Source organism: Dasypus novemcinctus, chromosome 3 (genome assembly GCF_030445035.2).
Source record: "Dasypus novemcinctus isolate mDasNov1 chromosome 3, mDasNov1.1.hap2, whole genome shotgun sequence".
NCBI classification, from domain to species: domain Eukaryota; kingdom Metazoa; phylum Chordata; class Mammalia; order Cingulata; family Dasypodidae; genus Dasypus; species Dasypus novemcinctus.
Window position 1 is genome coordinate 5,741,707 of NC_080675.1, and position 14,519 is coordinate 5,756,225.

The 14,519-nt window shown below is 60.2% G+C and overlaps 1 long non-coding RNA gene and 1 other non-coding gene across 2 annotated transcripts; both read right to left on the reverse strand.

The window, feature by feature from the left end:
* Positions 1-1,220: 1,220 nt before the first annotated feature.
* On the reverse strand, positions 1,221-10,182 carry LOC139438625 (uncharacterized). Its single transcript, XR_011648259.1, has 3 exons — positions 10,076-10,182; positions 8,996-9,056; positions 1,221-1,301 (listed from the first exon to the last, which is right to left on the reverse strand). It is a non-coding gene; the product is annotated as an uncharacterized lncRNA (long non-coding RNA).
* LOC111760723 (small nucleolar RNA SNORD112) lies at positions 9,910-9,987 on the reverse strand. Its single transcript, XR_002794332.1, has one exon. It is a non-coding gene; the product is annotated as a small nucleolar RNA SNORD112 (small nucleolar RNA).
* Positions 10,183-14,519: the final 4,337 nt, after the last annotated feature.

Below are 14,519 nucleotides of genomic sequence, written 5' to 3' on the forward strand. Positions count from 1 at the left end.
TGAGGGTGAGCCTTGTGGCAGGCGCCGGCCTAGGTGCTGGGGACACAGCAGGGAACGAAAAAGACCCGCTCCCGGTTCTCGCAGCGCTAACGCCCTGGTGGGGGGAGACGGGAAGAGGCAACGTGCAGAGAAAACAGCCACTTTAGAAAATGTTTCTCTTCCTAGGGTGGCCAGTGGGAACACTTCCAAGTCCAATGCCACGTGGGGCCTGAGGACCCGGTGACCTTCCGTTCCTGGGGAGCCCCAAAGGGCTTGGGTGGCGAGCGACTGTTGGGGGAGTTGGTAGGACTGGGGGCGCCCTCGGGGCTGGGGCAGGAGGTAGCTTCCATTCGCTGTGACCCCCGCACCGGATGGCGGCAAAGCCCGAGGAGTCTGACCTCACCGTGAACCAGGTCCTTCACCCGGGGCTGTGGGTGCCTCCTGGGCAATTCTCCCCCTTCCCTCCCCCCACCCCGGAGTGTCTGAGGGGACCATGGCTGTAAAACGAGGCCCTGGGGTTAGGCAGGTGATGCACCTTTCCAGCTGCAGAGGGTGGCTCTTACCCAAGGTCTCTGTAGGTGTGAAATGGGAATACTGGAGTCTGTGCTCATGCACCGCGTTCGAATTTATGTCTCCAAGGTCGACTCACATAGCCTTCTGAGCACCTGCTCAGGTATCGGTCAAAAGTGCCTAATGACTTACTGGTCTGAGATATTAAATGGCATTTCCATGAGAACCGCTTAATGATTTTAATTGTAATTTAAAAAAATATTTATTGAGTGCTCGCCAGATAGGAAGGTCTTTTCTAAGCAGTTTACAAGTTTGAGTCGTCTACTCTTCAACTGCCTGTTTGTAAGGCACTGTTGGTATCCCCACATGACAAATGAGGAAACTGAGGCACAGAGCTAAGACCCTGCCCGAGCTCACACGCCTAGGAGAGGCAGAGCCGGCATGGAAACCTGCAGCATCTGGGATGTGCGGAACAGGTCAGCCCACTAGCAGGTGCTCAACACGTGTCTGCTGAGCGTAGGCCAGTGTCATGGCCTGTCTCCTCCCCACCCATTCCCCGGCACCTTGCCTGTCCCTCCTTTGGGTTCTGAACTCGTTTTCATATCTGCTTCAGGAAGTGAGTCACCAGAATGCTGCCGCGGGATGCCAGGGCTCAAGCGCACCCTCGTGTGTGGGGCGCGCCGGCCAAGATGTTCCTGGAGCGTCCCATGGATGAGAAGGGCAGCTCGCTGGAGAACCGGGAGGTTGAGGCTGACATGGGCCCACCCCAAGCAGCGCAGCTTTGGAAGGGCAAGACTGGAGAGGGCGCAAGCCTGTAAGAAAAGCAGACCGGGGTTCAAATCCTGGTTCTGGGCAGGTTGCTTCCCAATCTTAAACCTCAAGCTCCATTTCTCCACGAGTCTCAGTTACTCGCTCTCAGGGTGCACTGCTGTGATGATCTCCAGGAGAGGACAGGGTGCCAGCTCACCAGCGAGCGTGGGGGGGCTTGGGGCTTGGTCAGCCAGGAGAGCCTGTGGGGAGGCTGCCTGTTGTCCCTAGATGCTGGGCGGGCACAGCTTGACCGCGCACGGCCACTGAGCAGCTCCAGCACCAAGCTGGCACGTGCGCCTAGGACCTGCCAGGCCACCTGTTGTCCCAGAGCCAGGCAATACGCTCTGAGGCAGGATGGGAGGGGAAGCTTCATCAGCAAACTGCACTCCAAGAGGACCTCTGCACCAAGCCAGGAAGGCTTTGATCGCCACTCATTCATCCATCCCTCCACCAGCCACACCCCACCTACCTCACCAGCATTCCTCAGCCAGCCATCCCTCTCTCCATACACCAATGCACCTGGAGACAAACATCCATTATCCTTCCATCTGTCCAAATATCATCCATCCGTCCGTCCATCCCTGCATCAGTCCAAACATCCATCCATACAAATACCCATCCATCCATCCATCCATCCGTCCAACTACCCATCCATCCATCCCCATCCAACTGCCCATCCATCCAACTTCCCACCCATCCAAACATCCATTCTTCCATCTCTCCACGTTCTGGAGGCATCAGACAAACCTGGGGTGGGATCCCGGGGTGCGCTTCCTGGCAGCCCTCATCTGTAAAATAGAGGGAAATCAGCCAAGGCCTTAATGAGAGAGATGAGGGGGAGAGTGGACATCCTAGTGGCGGCCCTGAGCACATGTTCATTAGACGTGCACTCCCTCTACTTCACCAGGTGGACGGGCGGTCACATAGGGAAGAGGCTGCCAACCTGCACGCCACGTGGGGCAATGCCTTGCACAAATCCTCTGCAATGTTTGAGCAGCGTGCCTCCTCCTGCGGTACCCGGGCTGGGCGGTGGCCAGCACCTGGGCTAGTGGGGCCTCCTGCAGTGCAGCCGAGGGTGCCATCTAGTGGACTGGCACCCAGCGGGGTCCCGGGCCGGTCCCCGGCAGCAGTGGCTACGGTCGGCTGCTGAGTTGCGAGCAGGGAGGTCCGAGTGGACTCAGCCCGCTGGACCGCAAGCTGTGTTGAGATGTAGGGCACGTTCTGTCTTTGTTTTGTGGACTGTGGCCAGCTCTGTTTTGCCTACCCCAGCCCAGCTCCCCTTTCGAGACTTCTGGGAAAAGTTCTTTTTTGTTGCTGTTTCGAATTCTACCAGCTACTGTCTGCAGAGTGTTTATAACATATGAGGCAAGGGACTGGAGGCTGCACACATTATCTCCAACGCTCGATGACCCTGGGAGAGACCCAGAACCTGCCCCATTTTTCAGTGGGAAACAGGTTCTCCGAGGTTGGCTGTCTCACTTAAGTCCAGGGCAGCTAAGCGAACCCGTGCATTTGCCGGAGCACTTACCTTCCACAGCCCTACGCCCCCCGGAAGCACAGGAGGCGGTTTGGACCCTGACAAGAACGAGCTAACTATAAAAGAAATTTGAGTCAACCAGGAACATTTCAACACTGAATGGATACGGGGTGACGTTAAGGAAATGCTGTTAATTTTTTAACTGCGATAATAATGCCGTGGTTATGATTTGTGTTTGGTTGTTTTGAAAAAAAAAGAAAAAAAAAGTTATTACTAAAAACACACCCTGAGAAATGCACAGTGGTAGCCACACAGTGTCTGGAATTTGTTTCAAAATAATCCGTGGTGGGGTGGGCAGGGGGCAGTGTGGGCTTTGGAAGGAAGGAGAGAGGCCAGAGGCCGCTGGCCGCTCGCTGGGTGATGGCAAGAGAGGCTTCCTGTACTATTTTCTCTACTTCACTGTTGTTTGAAATTGTCCGTACTAAAAGTTTTGAAAATCAATAAGTAAAAACACACAGTGCAGAGCTGAGGGGTCTGGAGGGAGGCAAGAAGCCATTTAGCACAGCAAGGGGCCCAGCACCCCAGCTAAGTCTTGGGGGGCAGGTGGCAAGGGGCTGGCTCCAGGACACGAGTGGAAAGGGGCCAGATCAGGGAGAATCAAGCCGCCGGCAGGCGAGCAGGGTCTGGCAGCTTCCAGCTGCTTCCAGCTGCTTCCCACCCCAGCCCTTCTGGCCCCTCCAGGGCGCTGGCCCTGAAGACAGAGCAGGCCACCTGTTGAGCCCTGCCCTGGGACCCCAGCACCAGCCTGGGTCCTGGGACAACACCATCACCCCATCAGCCACGCTCATGCCCAAGGAAGACCCTGGAGCTGCCGACTCAGCCACCCCTGGGTGGCTTCCGCTCCGGCTTGAGCTTTCAACTGCCTTTTTTTTTTCCCCTTTCACTTTATACGTATGTGTATAAGCTTTTTTGAGAGAACTGGAGTTGGTGCTTTACCATAACACTGCGCGCCAAGCAGGGAAGGGGCCAGGGTCCCACGCCACTCGTCCCCAAGTCCCCAGACCTCTACAGCTGCCCAGAGGTCCCTCCGCAGCTGCCCAGAGGCTGCCCCCTGCCCCCTGCAGCTTCCCGGGCTCCGCGCCACCCCCGCCCCGCCTGGAGACGCTCCTTCCTTCTCCTTCACGCCCCCCCACGTCCCACCCCCGGGGTAGCGCGGACCCTCCGCGCCGCAGACTGCTGCATTGCGGGTCCGCCCCCGTGCGGGAGGGGGCGCGGCCAGCGGCGACCTCGGACCAGGACGGGAGACCCCCTCCCGGCCGCCCCCAGCCCAGGGCAGGACCCGGGCCCGCCACCCCCCCGCACCCACCCCTCGGCGCCCACTGGCGCCCACCGTGATGAAAACCTCACTGCCAAGTGCGGGTCCCTACAGCCTGCCTCCCCCTCCTCACTCTAAGGGCTCGAAACCGCGGCCCAGGCAGCCCCCTTGTGGCACGTGGGGGCGCCACAGACGCCTGGAGAACCCTAACAGAGCCGTCCGCATCGTGAGTTGGCACAAATCTCCCACGGCCCAACTCCTGCACGGTGGGGAGCTCGGCACGGGGGCACGGCCATCTCCCCGGGGCGCTCCTGTTGCATCCCGCTCTGCCAGGCAGGCAGCCATCCGGGGACCCCCCCCCCCCCAGGGCCTGGGCAGCCTCGGGGGTCTGCCTGCCAGGATGTTCAGTCTCCAAGCCCAGCTCTGAGATGCTGGGTGTTGCAGGGGGGCTCAGAATCCCTGTTAGGGTCAGGGCTAGGGGACCCCCTCCCCTAGGGACCCCTCCCCAAAAGAGTGGGTCAGCTTGGTGCCTTCTCCCCCAGGCCAGGAGGCTGCCCGTAAACCGCCCCCCTCCAAACCAGGAAGCCCTGGCAGGCCCAGGGACTCGGCCATCCGTGGGAACCCCTGCCCGTGCAGCCCGGCCCCCGCCCGGCGGGCCCCTATCTGCAATCTGTTTGCAGCCCGACAGCCTTCTCTCCATCACGTAATAATCCCATTTTCATAAGTCTCTGCCCATAGGTGCTACCATCTAATTTGGATTCTGCCCTTCACCCGGATTGGGCCGCAGAGGAGCTGGGATTCTCGGGGCCCCACTGGGAGGTGCTTATAAGTGATCAATCCAGCCCCTGACCACCCACACCCCCTTGGTGCTTGGCTCAGGCTCTCTGAGCAGGCTTCAGCCACAGGGTGTGGTGGAGAGACTCTCACAGCCCAGGGTTGCTTCCCAGCTTGACCTCGCACCAGCCCAGGAACGGTAAGCAGGGGCCCTCGCCTCTCCAGCCTCAGTTTCCTCATCAGCCGGATGGGGACCGTGAGTCTGGAACGAGGACGGGAGCAGTGCGGGCAGCCGGGTTCGGGGTCCCATAAATGCCCCCCTGCTCTTGACAGTGACTTACTGCCTCTTTCTCCCCAGCAGACCGAACTTGACGGACAGGACGCAGGCAGCCGGCGGCACCCCCGGTCCTCGGCGCCAGGCCCGGCCTGGAGAAGAAGGTAAGTGAGCTGCGGGTGTTTGCAGAGCGACGGAGCCGGGGGCTGGCTGCTTCAGGGACCCCTCCCCGGCTAAAGCGGCCCTTCAAGGAAGCGGTGGGGACAGGGCACAGGGCTCTTTCCTCCCCGGCCTGGGTGTCTCAAGTGCTGGCGCGGCCCCGCAAACCCTCGGTGCACGGACACCCGTGGGCCCCCGGCTGGCACATCTGCCGGAAGTGGGACCCTGCCCCGGAGCCAACAGGCTCGCCAGGGTCCCCGAAGGCCAGCCCTGTGTGTCCACGTCCACCCCTCCCTCACGCCGGCGCCTGGAGCCTGAGGGGTGCTAAGCCGTCTTATCTCCTTCTCTGCTCACCCCAAGCCGGGGAGGCACAGCCACTCGCGTCACTGTTTCAGAGAGGAAAAAACCCAGGCTCGGGAAAGTAAACCACCGGGGTCTGGCCGCCAGGGAGCAGGGAGGCAGACCCACTCTGTCCGTCCGTCTGGCTGCAAGGTCGGTCCTGCAAGCTCTCCAGGGCTGGCTCCCCTGGCCCGCTCAGGAGGGAACCCCCGGCCCCGCCGGGCTGACCAGGACCGGCGGCAGGGGTCGCGGTGGGGGGCTACAGAGAGCGCGCTCCCCGCCAACAGGCAGGGGGGCGCCCCAAAGCGGCAGCCAGGGTGGTGCGGGGCGCTGCGGGGCTGGCGCGGAGACGCGGCGGCGGCGGGCGTGCGGTAGAGCGCCGCGCCCTCCCCTGGGCTCTCGGGGGAACCGCAGGGCCAAGGGCTCCCCGCGGGGTGCGCTCAGGGGGCAGCGGTGGAGAGACCCCGAGCCCCGCGGCGCGCAGGGCAGAGAGGGCGCCGGCTGCCAGAGCCGCGAGGGCAGAGGGGGCGCGGGGCGGCCGCGGGCGCAGCGGGAGGCTGGGCAGAGCGGCGTGCGAGCCCCGCGCCGCCGCGAGAGAGGGAGCTGCCTGTCACGGGAGGCATCCGAGCCGGGAGCAGGCCGGGACTTGGCCGCGCGGCTGCGGCACGGCGCCCTGCCCGGGCGAGCAGCCCACACGTCTAGGCCGTGAGCGGCTCCCGCGGCGCAGTCCCGAGCGGGGCTGGCGCGGAGGCGGCGGGCCGGGGTCAGTGCGCAAAATGCCGAGAGGCTCGCGCAGCGCCCTGTCCCGAGGAGGCAGTGCGGGAAAGGCGCGGCGCGTGGGGGTGAGTGCTCCGCCGCCTGGGGGGGGGGCTGCGCTGCAGCCACCGCCCCCCACCCTGTCCCCCAGGGCCAGCTACCTGGCCTGGCCCCCGGCCCTATTCCCAGGCCCAGAGAGGCTGGCCTGTGTCCTCGCTGGGGCCACGGGCTGGGGCAGCAGGGGAGGGGGGCCTTCCCCGCGCAGAGGAGGAGCAGAGAGGGGGGGTTCCTGCAGCGGAGGGGGCAGCCCAGGCATGGGAAAAGTAGGGCCGTTTTCTGGAGGCTGGACCGTGACTTAGACACTCCAGGGACCCAGGAGAGCCCCCTTGCCCGGCGATGGGGCAGAGGAGCCCGCCTACTGATGCGCGGCCCAGGCGCCGTGCGCGCCGGCTCGGCGGTGCCCTTTCAGGGGCTCAGTTCCCAGGAACTGCCGAGCACGGGGCCTTTATCGAGGCACTGTTGTCAGTTTCTAAAGCAGTTTTCTTGTCTTTGTTCCCAGGGCAGGCGTTAAATTGGGGGGGGGGGGGAACCAGGGGAGGTGAGCGGGGTTCCCTGTCCGTGAAGTGACCAGCACAGGCCCGGCTGATGCTGGGGGAGTTAGGATGCAGCTCCACAGGGCAGGACCATTTTAGGGAGGGCAGAGTCACGCAGGGGCAGAGCCCCCCGGCGCAGCCTAAAACTGTCCAGCTCCCAACAAGCCAATCTGCCAGGCGCCGCCAGCCCCGGGGTCGCGACAGCTGCCGCGACCCGCCGTGGGGGGGCAGCATCGCGTCGCAGGTGGAGAGAGCAGGCTGGCCTTGCCGTCTCGGGGCAAGCAGACAGACAGACTGCCCCCCGCCCCCCCCTGCAGGGGAGCCAGGCGCGCACTGGGGCAAGGGCTTGCTCCCCGGGGACCTCGCTGCCCGCGTTTCCCGTGGCTGCCGTCGTTGTCTTCATCTATGAGGACTGATTGGAAACCGTCCACTGGGAGACACTGGGGCAGTGGGGCTTACACTGGGTCACCGTCCCCGGGGCGTGGGGGAAGGCGCAAGAAGGTGACGGCATTTGAAATGTTGTAAAATAAAGGTTTCTGGTCTGGGGGGGGCGTAGCTGGAGGTTTAAAAGTGAGTAAACAAAAGGGGGGCGTGGTCTCTGAAGAGGTTTGCTGAGGTTTGGGAAAGTCGCCTGCCCCAACCCCCAGCAGGGCACAGGGGCTGCGCAGGCTGGCGGAGGGCAGCCTGGAGGAAGAGGCACTCGCCTCCTCCACGGGGGGACCCCCCTTGCCCTGGCACGGGAAGCCGGGCCCTCGCCCACACGGGGTGGGGGGGGGAGCGAGGACGCTCCGGGGCTCGCACGTCCGCAGGGGCAGGGGCCCAGCACTAGGGGCCCGTGTCCGCCGCCGGGCAGCCCGCTCCAGAATCAACAGGCGGCGGGCCCGGGAGAGAGGGGTCTTTGTGTGCGGACGGCAGCTCCCGGGCCGGGACGTCCACCCGGCCAGGCTGCGCAGACACACAAAAGCCCACTCAGCCGCGGCCCGGCCCAGGGGGCGTTTTTCTGTGAAGTTTAGGAGCAGGCAGGTTTAGCCAGAAGTTTTTTCCAGGAATTATTAGCCTCCAGGGACGGGAACCACCACGGCTCCTTGCGAGCCGCCCCTGCCAAAGCCTATAAAATATGAGCCTAAAAAATCTGCCTCGAGTGCAGTCTGACTTTTTTACATATAGTTATAAAAAAAAAATAGACCATCACCAAACTTTTCAGGGGAGCCCGACTCCGAGCGGCAGTTCACCCAGCCCCCAGATGGTGGAGAAAAGGCGCATATTTCCCCCGGGGCGACAGGGGACAGAGGGGCGGGAGCAGAGGGTGTACTCTCCCCCTGAGCTCGCCCCGCCCTTCTGGTTGGTCTGTTTGGACTCGCTGCTCTCCTAACCGTCCAGGGAGATTGAGCATCCGGGGCTGGAATGCCACAGCCAACGCTGGCAGCTAGAGGCCGGCTACCACGCAGGGTGGGGTAGGGGCCAGGGGTCTCACTGCGCCTCCTGCAACCCCATCAGATCAGGAAATTGAGGCACAGAAACACCTGGGCTCTGCCAAGGCCACTCGGCCAGGCTTTCCCGTGGCCAGGCTTTGGGCTGCCAGCACGCACCCAGACACCAGCCTCCTGGGGGTCAAAGCCTCGAGCACCTCGAGGGGCTCCTGCCCCACCCCCAGCAGCTGACCACCCTCCCTGGGCCTTGAGCCTCTGCCCCACCTTCCCCGGGACCAAGGGCAGAAGCCCCCACTCTCAAGCCTGCCCGGCCCCCCACCCTGGCTTCACCCGCCTGCTCCCCTCCTTGCCATGTTCTGGGGCCACGCGCTTTGCGTCTGGCAGGGGCAGGCCGTGAAAGGGGCAGAGCAGCCCTCCCAGGCTACGACCCATTCCTTCCGCCAGCCCCCCTGCTGGAAGCCCCGGCTCGAGGAGCCCACCACACTGGGTTCCAGGACCCCCAACCAGCCAGCTGGTAGGGGTCGCCAGCCCCTGCCCACCCAGGTGGGAGCTTGCTGCTTTAGAGCGCTCGAGACTCACCGTCCGAGGTCCATTCAGGCATCCTGGGGGGGCTAGCAGGGGCCAGAGGAGCCCGGGGCTGCTGTAAGGGAAGGAGAGGGGCTGATTGACATCTGAGCAGTTCCACACCTGCTAGGAAAACGTGAAACGGCCCCTGGAACTTGGTAAGAGGTGTCGATAAGGGCTCCCCATGCTGGGGGACACTCGCCTGGGTGGATTTGTGGGGCCCACCACAGGGGCAAGTTCAAGCCACGTGCTGATGGCCACGAAAAGGGGCGGGGGCACGCCGCCAGGAGCAGGTAGCTCAGAGTGGCCAGGGGGCTTCAGGGTGGGGGCACGAGCCTGGAGAGCCTCCAGGCAGACCCCAAAGAGTCTTACACAGCAAGTCAAGGCTTTAGGGTCCCGTCCTGGGAGCCCCAGTAGGTCAGGTGGAGAACTTAAAGCAGAACAGGGGTCAAGGCCAAAAGGGCATTCTAGAAAGATGGCTCAAAAGAAATAAACTTTTGCAAAACAGCAAACGCAGCCACGCCACTTGTCAGAAGTGGTGGTGGATGGCGGCTGCTTGCAGATCTAGCTGTGGGAAAGCTCACGACGGCATTGTTAACAATAAATGAAACAGCCTGAATCTGGTTTAGTGGACGCCACTTGAGCAAAATCATATTAATCACAAACACTGGTTTGTGGCAGACCCTGCTCAAGGCCCACTTCTATTCTGGGCATTCATTTTTGTTTATTATTTTTTTAAATAATCTAATGAGCACCGTGCACCCCGTGACCCACTCTGACTGCTATCGCTCCCGCCTGGGCATGTGTGTCCCCCCAGCATGCTCACAGCTGGGGCTCTAACAATAGGGGACAGGGTGATAAACAATGGTGCACACAGCCCTGGGAATAGCAAGCGGCTCTTTAAAAAAAAAAAAGACCTATTGTCTTTTAATGGACCTCCGTATTTCTGTGCAGAACTGGATTAATCACGATCCTTTGTTCATCAACACTTTCTCTTCCTATTTCACTAATTTATGCGTTCATAAACTCATTTGTAATAATGTAACCAACGCTCAGGAGCCCACTCCCCAAACTAATATAATAGCAATTACTTACAGCTGCCTCTACAATCTACTGGGTTTTGCTTCAGTGGCGAGATGGCTGAATTAAACTCGAGTGGGCACAGACTGTGGCATGGAGAAACTGGGGTGTCAATCTTTATTATCCCAACGCGAATTCTTGAGTGAAGGGAGGCAAGCTGCTGCAAAAGTAAACACACTAGGTCGTCGTCTAGGTTAAAAAAAAAAAAAAAAACACCCAAATACTATTTTTGTGTATTTTTATATGTTTACAAATGCAAAAAAAAAAAGAAAAGCCACAGGCAGCAGGGGTGGCGTGTGGGGAGGGGCCTGGGATTGAGGAAAGGGTTGAAGACGGCTTTAGCTTTAATGAGAGTGAGCAATTAACTACCAACGCATTTCTTGTCTAATTAAAATAACATTCTGTGTGGGTTTTTCCTTCCATTTTCCTTCTGTTTTTCGGGTTTTGTTTGGACAAAAACAAGACACTGGGTTTGGCTGAGGACCGCGAGTGCGGCACATACGCCCCTGCCCCCGCCCCTGAGGGCCGGCGGGCACCGGGATTTCTCTTATCCCAAAGATCATTCTTTCTTTAAAATTTGTGTGCTCTAAAGCTGGAGCACAGGGCCTCTGAAGTGGCCCGTCTGCGACAGGAGGCCAGCAGGTGTGCGCCTGCCCGCTACGTTGTCACCACCCCCAGGCCCCCAAATACCCCCCCACCAGCAGCAGTGTCTGCAAATCGCCACTGGGGCCCTGCTTGCCTCTGCGGTCCCGAAGAAAGTGAACGCCCTGCTCTGTGTCCCTGGGGATTAGAAAATGGGGAAAGGTCTCCGGGGGCGGGGAGGGGGGACATGACAGGAGAGAGAGGCCGGGCTGCACAAGCTTCTCTGACTGCCTCGGCCCACCCCTCCCCACCACGACCGGGGTAGCACACGGCACCCCAAGACTCTGCCAGAGCCCCCGACTCCCGCTCGCAGGCTAAGCTTCCCACCCACCTGCCCCAGGCCCTGCTGTGCCGTGGGCATCCCCGGGCTGGCCGGGCACATACCTGCACCAACACCGAGACACAGGGGCACGTGACAAAAGCCAGCTGGCCCAGCAGCCCCGCCTCGTCCTCTCCTCCCCCTGCACCCATCAACTTCAGTGTAGATGGGCACTTCTAGAACTTTCCTCCCTGCCCCATCCGTCCACCCTCCCCTCCGCTGGGTTGAGGCCTGTTTTCACCCAGGGCTTAGAGTGGAAGAAACTGGCCCCTGTCCGCACGTCACGGCTGAGCTGACCCTTACACAGAGGTTTCTGTCGTAGTTTAGCAAAAAGAAAACCTCTTCATGATAAATAAAAACTAAACTCAGTGCCCAGGTGAAGCTCGAACCCGCAGCTCTTTGCCTCCTGGGGGGGACGTGCTGACACCTCCCTCTGCCACATACAACGGGCAGAAGAGATTAAAGGGGTTATGCTGGGTTCCCCAAGGATTCTAGGATCTTAAGGTTGTACCCCAATCCTTTAGGTCCCCGCCCACCAGTCGAGGCTGCTTGATGCCCCCGTCCACGCAGACATGTGAGCACACACACACAATAACACGTGGGGCCACACCTGCAGCCGAGCCTCACTCAGGTGTAAGAGAAGGCGCACACGTACCTGGGGGCCCATGGGAGCCTGGGGGACTGGTCGGCCCGAGACCCCACACGGGTGGGAGGACTGTCCTGGGGGCCCGGGCTCACCCACCGACTCACTGCCCACGAGGGGCAGCGAGCCTCGGCTGTGAAACAAAGGCTCAAGTTAGTCCATCCTGGGGAGTTTCAGGTAGAAATGAGATAAATCAGAAAAAAAGACATATGTCCTTTTCAGACCTCTTTTTCCATCCTGGGCCGGGCGTCTGCTCCCTTCCCAGGAGAAAAAGGGCACCGCACCTGCTCGCCACCTGCAGGGTTAGGGGGACACAGGGCAGCGTGTGAGCCGTGGCGGCCACCTTGGCAAATGCAGGTGGACTGAAGGCCGTGTCCCCCGCCCCCTGCTCTGCGATGGCTCTCATGGTTAAATACTTTCATCCACTAACTTTCTAGAGAGAAGCAAGGTCGGAGTCGAGACAGGAGCTGCCTTAGGACCCACGTGGTAAAGGTAAGGCTTGGGGCCGGGGTCCCATGTTGACCTCCCCCGGTGGTGTCTGGTGGGACGGGGACGCCGGCACGCGGGAGGAGAGGTTACAGGGCGAGTTGGCCTGCCGCCTTGACACCACGTCCAGCTGCTGGAGCAGCCGCAGTGAGCCGTTTCTCGGCCAGCTGTCCTGTCCCTCCACCATAACCAAATTAGCCCAGATGGGGCGGGAGGGTCAGCAAGAGTCTTTTGGGGAAACAGAGGCAGACGCTAATGTGGGGGCCTCGGCGGGGGCAGGGGCTGGGCTGCAGGCACCGGCCGGCTGGAAGGGAGGAGCTGGGGAGCCCCGTGGCCAGCTGGCCCAGAGAGAAACCCAGTTTGGGGTCAGAGAGGCCCTGGGCACGGCAGGCCCCCTTTCAGAGACTCAGTTGGCAGCCCCAGAGCCCGGAGTGGGGGGAGCAGGCTGCCCAGGGCAGGAAACCCTCTGCACCTGCCCCCCGCGCTCCTCAGCCCTCCCCCCCCAGCCCTCCCTGTCCTCACCTCTTCTAATCCGCTGCCCCCCCCTCGACTGCTCCTGCATACCCTCCCATCTCCTCTTCCAAGGCTCTATTTTTAAAGTCAGATCTCCTTTGCTGTGCGGGCGAGCTGACGGGAGAGGTATTTACTGAAGGGTTGGCCCCCCCCGGCCCCCACCCCCCCCCACAGCCAACCCTACATAGGCCCACGGTGGCAGCCCTCACCCTAGACCCAGCCACCGGCTCTGAGGCAAGGAGGGGACGCGCCCGAGGCAGCGACGGCGGTGAGAGGTGGGGGTGTCAGCAGGTGGTGGGCAGCGTCCGGTTCCAAGAGCTCAAGACCAGGGCCACTAAACCCCGATTTTCCGGAAGGTGAGCATTTCTCGGTGCCACCATCACAGGGCTCCAGGACTCGCCCTCCACTGAAGCTTTGGGGGACCGAGGCCATCGGAGGAAAGACGGACGCCCCACCTTTCTGGCCGGGGGGGGGGGTGTGGCAGGTGGGCAGGTGCGGACAGAGGTCAGACGTAGACCCGGAAGGATGGCAGGATTAGATCAGGAGAACGAGGGGCCGGCGCCCTGCCTCTGTGGAGTGCCTGGCCCCCAACTGTGCCCGAAGCCTGCCCAGAGGGACAGACACGGAGCCGAGGCTCATGGGGGACCCTCACTGGATGCACAGAGAAACCCCTGGTCGCGACCCCCGGCCCCCAGGCTCACCTTAGCACCGCGTTTGCGGCTGTCCGAGCGTGGGCCCCTCCCTGCCCTGGTGGTGTCCTCCACTCTTTACACAGGGAGTCGGGCACAGCCCCTGGCCGGGAAAAGAGGAATGGGGTCAGGCTGCTGAAAGAATTAATGAATCAAGGGCAGAGACTCACTTAGAAAATCAAAGGCACGGGGCACAGTAAAATCCAGATGTGGCTGGGGTGCAGCCAAGCCGAGGAGCTGAGAGCCGAAACGGTGGACGGCTAAACATTTGGACTTTGTGCAAAGGAATTTAGACTTTATCCCCTAACTAACCAAGGGCAATCCAAAGGCTTCCTCCCTGAGGAATGCTCGGTCCAATTCTAGTTCAGGTTCAGGCATTTGGGTTTTAGATCATGGACTTGAGCTGAGAATATCATGATTTTGTGAGCGATGACAATACATTAAAAGGCCTTAAGCAGGAGTTTCATGAGTAGATTTGGGTTTTACGGGAAGAAATCTGGACTTAATTTTGAGGAGGGATGGGATCAAATTTTTATATGATGCTAAGGAGGCTGAATTTCGGCCATATTTCTCTCTGGGACAGTGAGGGTTTTGCTAGTGGGAGACAGATCTGCAGAAAAAACAATTCAGTAAAATGTATTTAAGGCTAATGGCTTCAGACTTGATATTACATACAGAGAAAAAACATTGAAACTTGTAAATAGAGAAAAAGCAGCTGTAAATTTAAGTGTCATGCTAACACACTTGGACTTTGTATGGTGAGGTGGGGCCCAAAGTCAGACTTTTGGGCATGCCAAGGGAATTCTGATGGGAGCTGAAGCCATCAGAGCTGAGAGATTTGAATCAGAGAAGTTCACACCCAATACTGTCAATACGTAGAGAAATTTGGAATTTATTTTGAGGCTCTGACATGTACCTAGGAATCTGACTTTAGCCAATAAAAAGTGTCAAGGCAGTGACCTGGTGAGGCGTTCGTGTTTGAAAGAACAGTCTGCAGAGAAATTACAACATAAAATTCGCATTTTATCCTAAGGTATTTGGATACCTTCCTTCATACACCCTTTAAGGCACCTCTAAGATTTTAAGGCAGAGTTACAAGATGAAACTTTGTATACTGTGCTAGGAAGTGTGAACTGTATTTTAAGGGATGACATAATCAAATTTTTA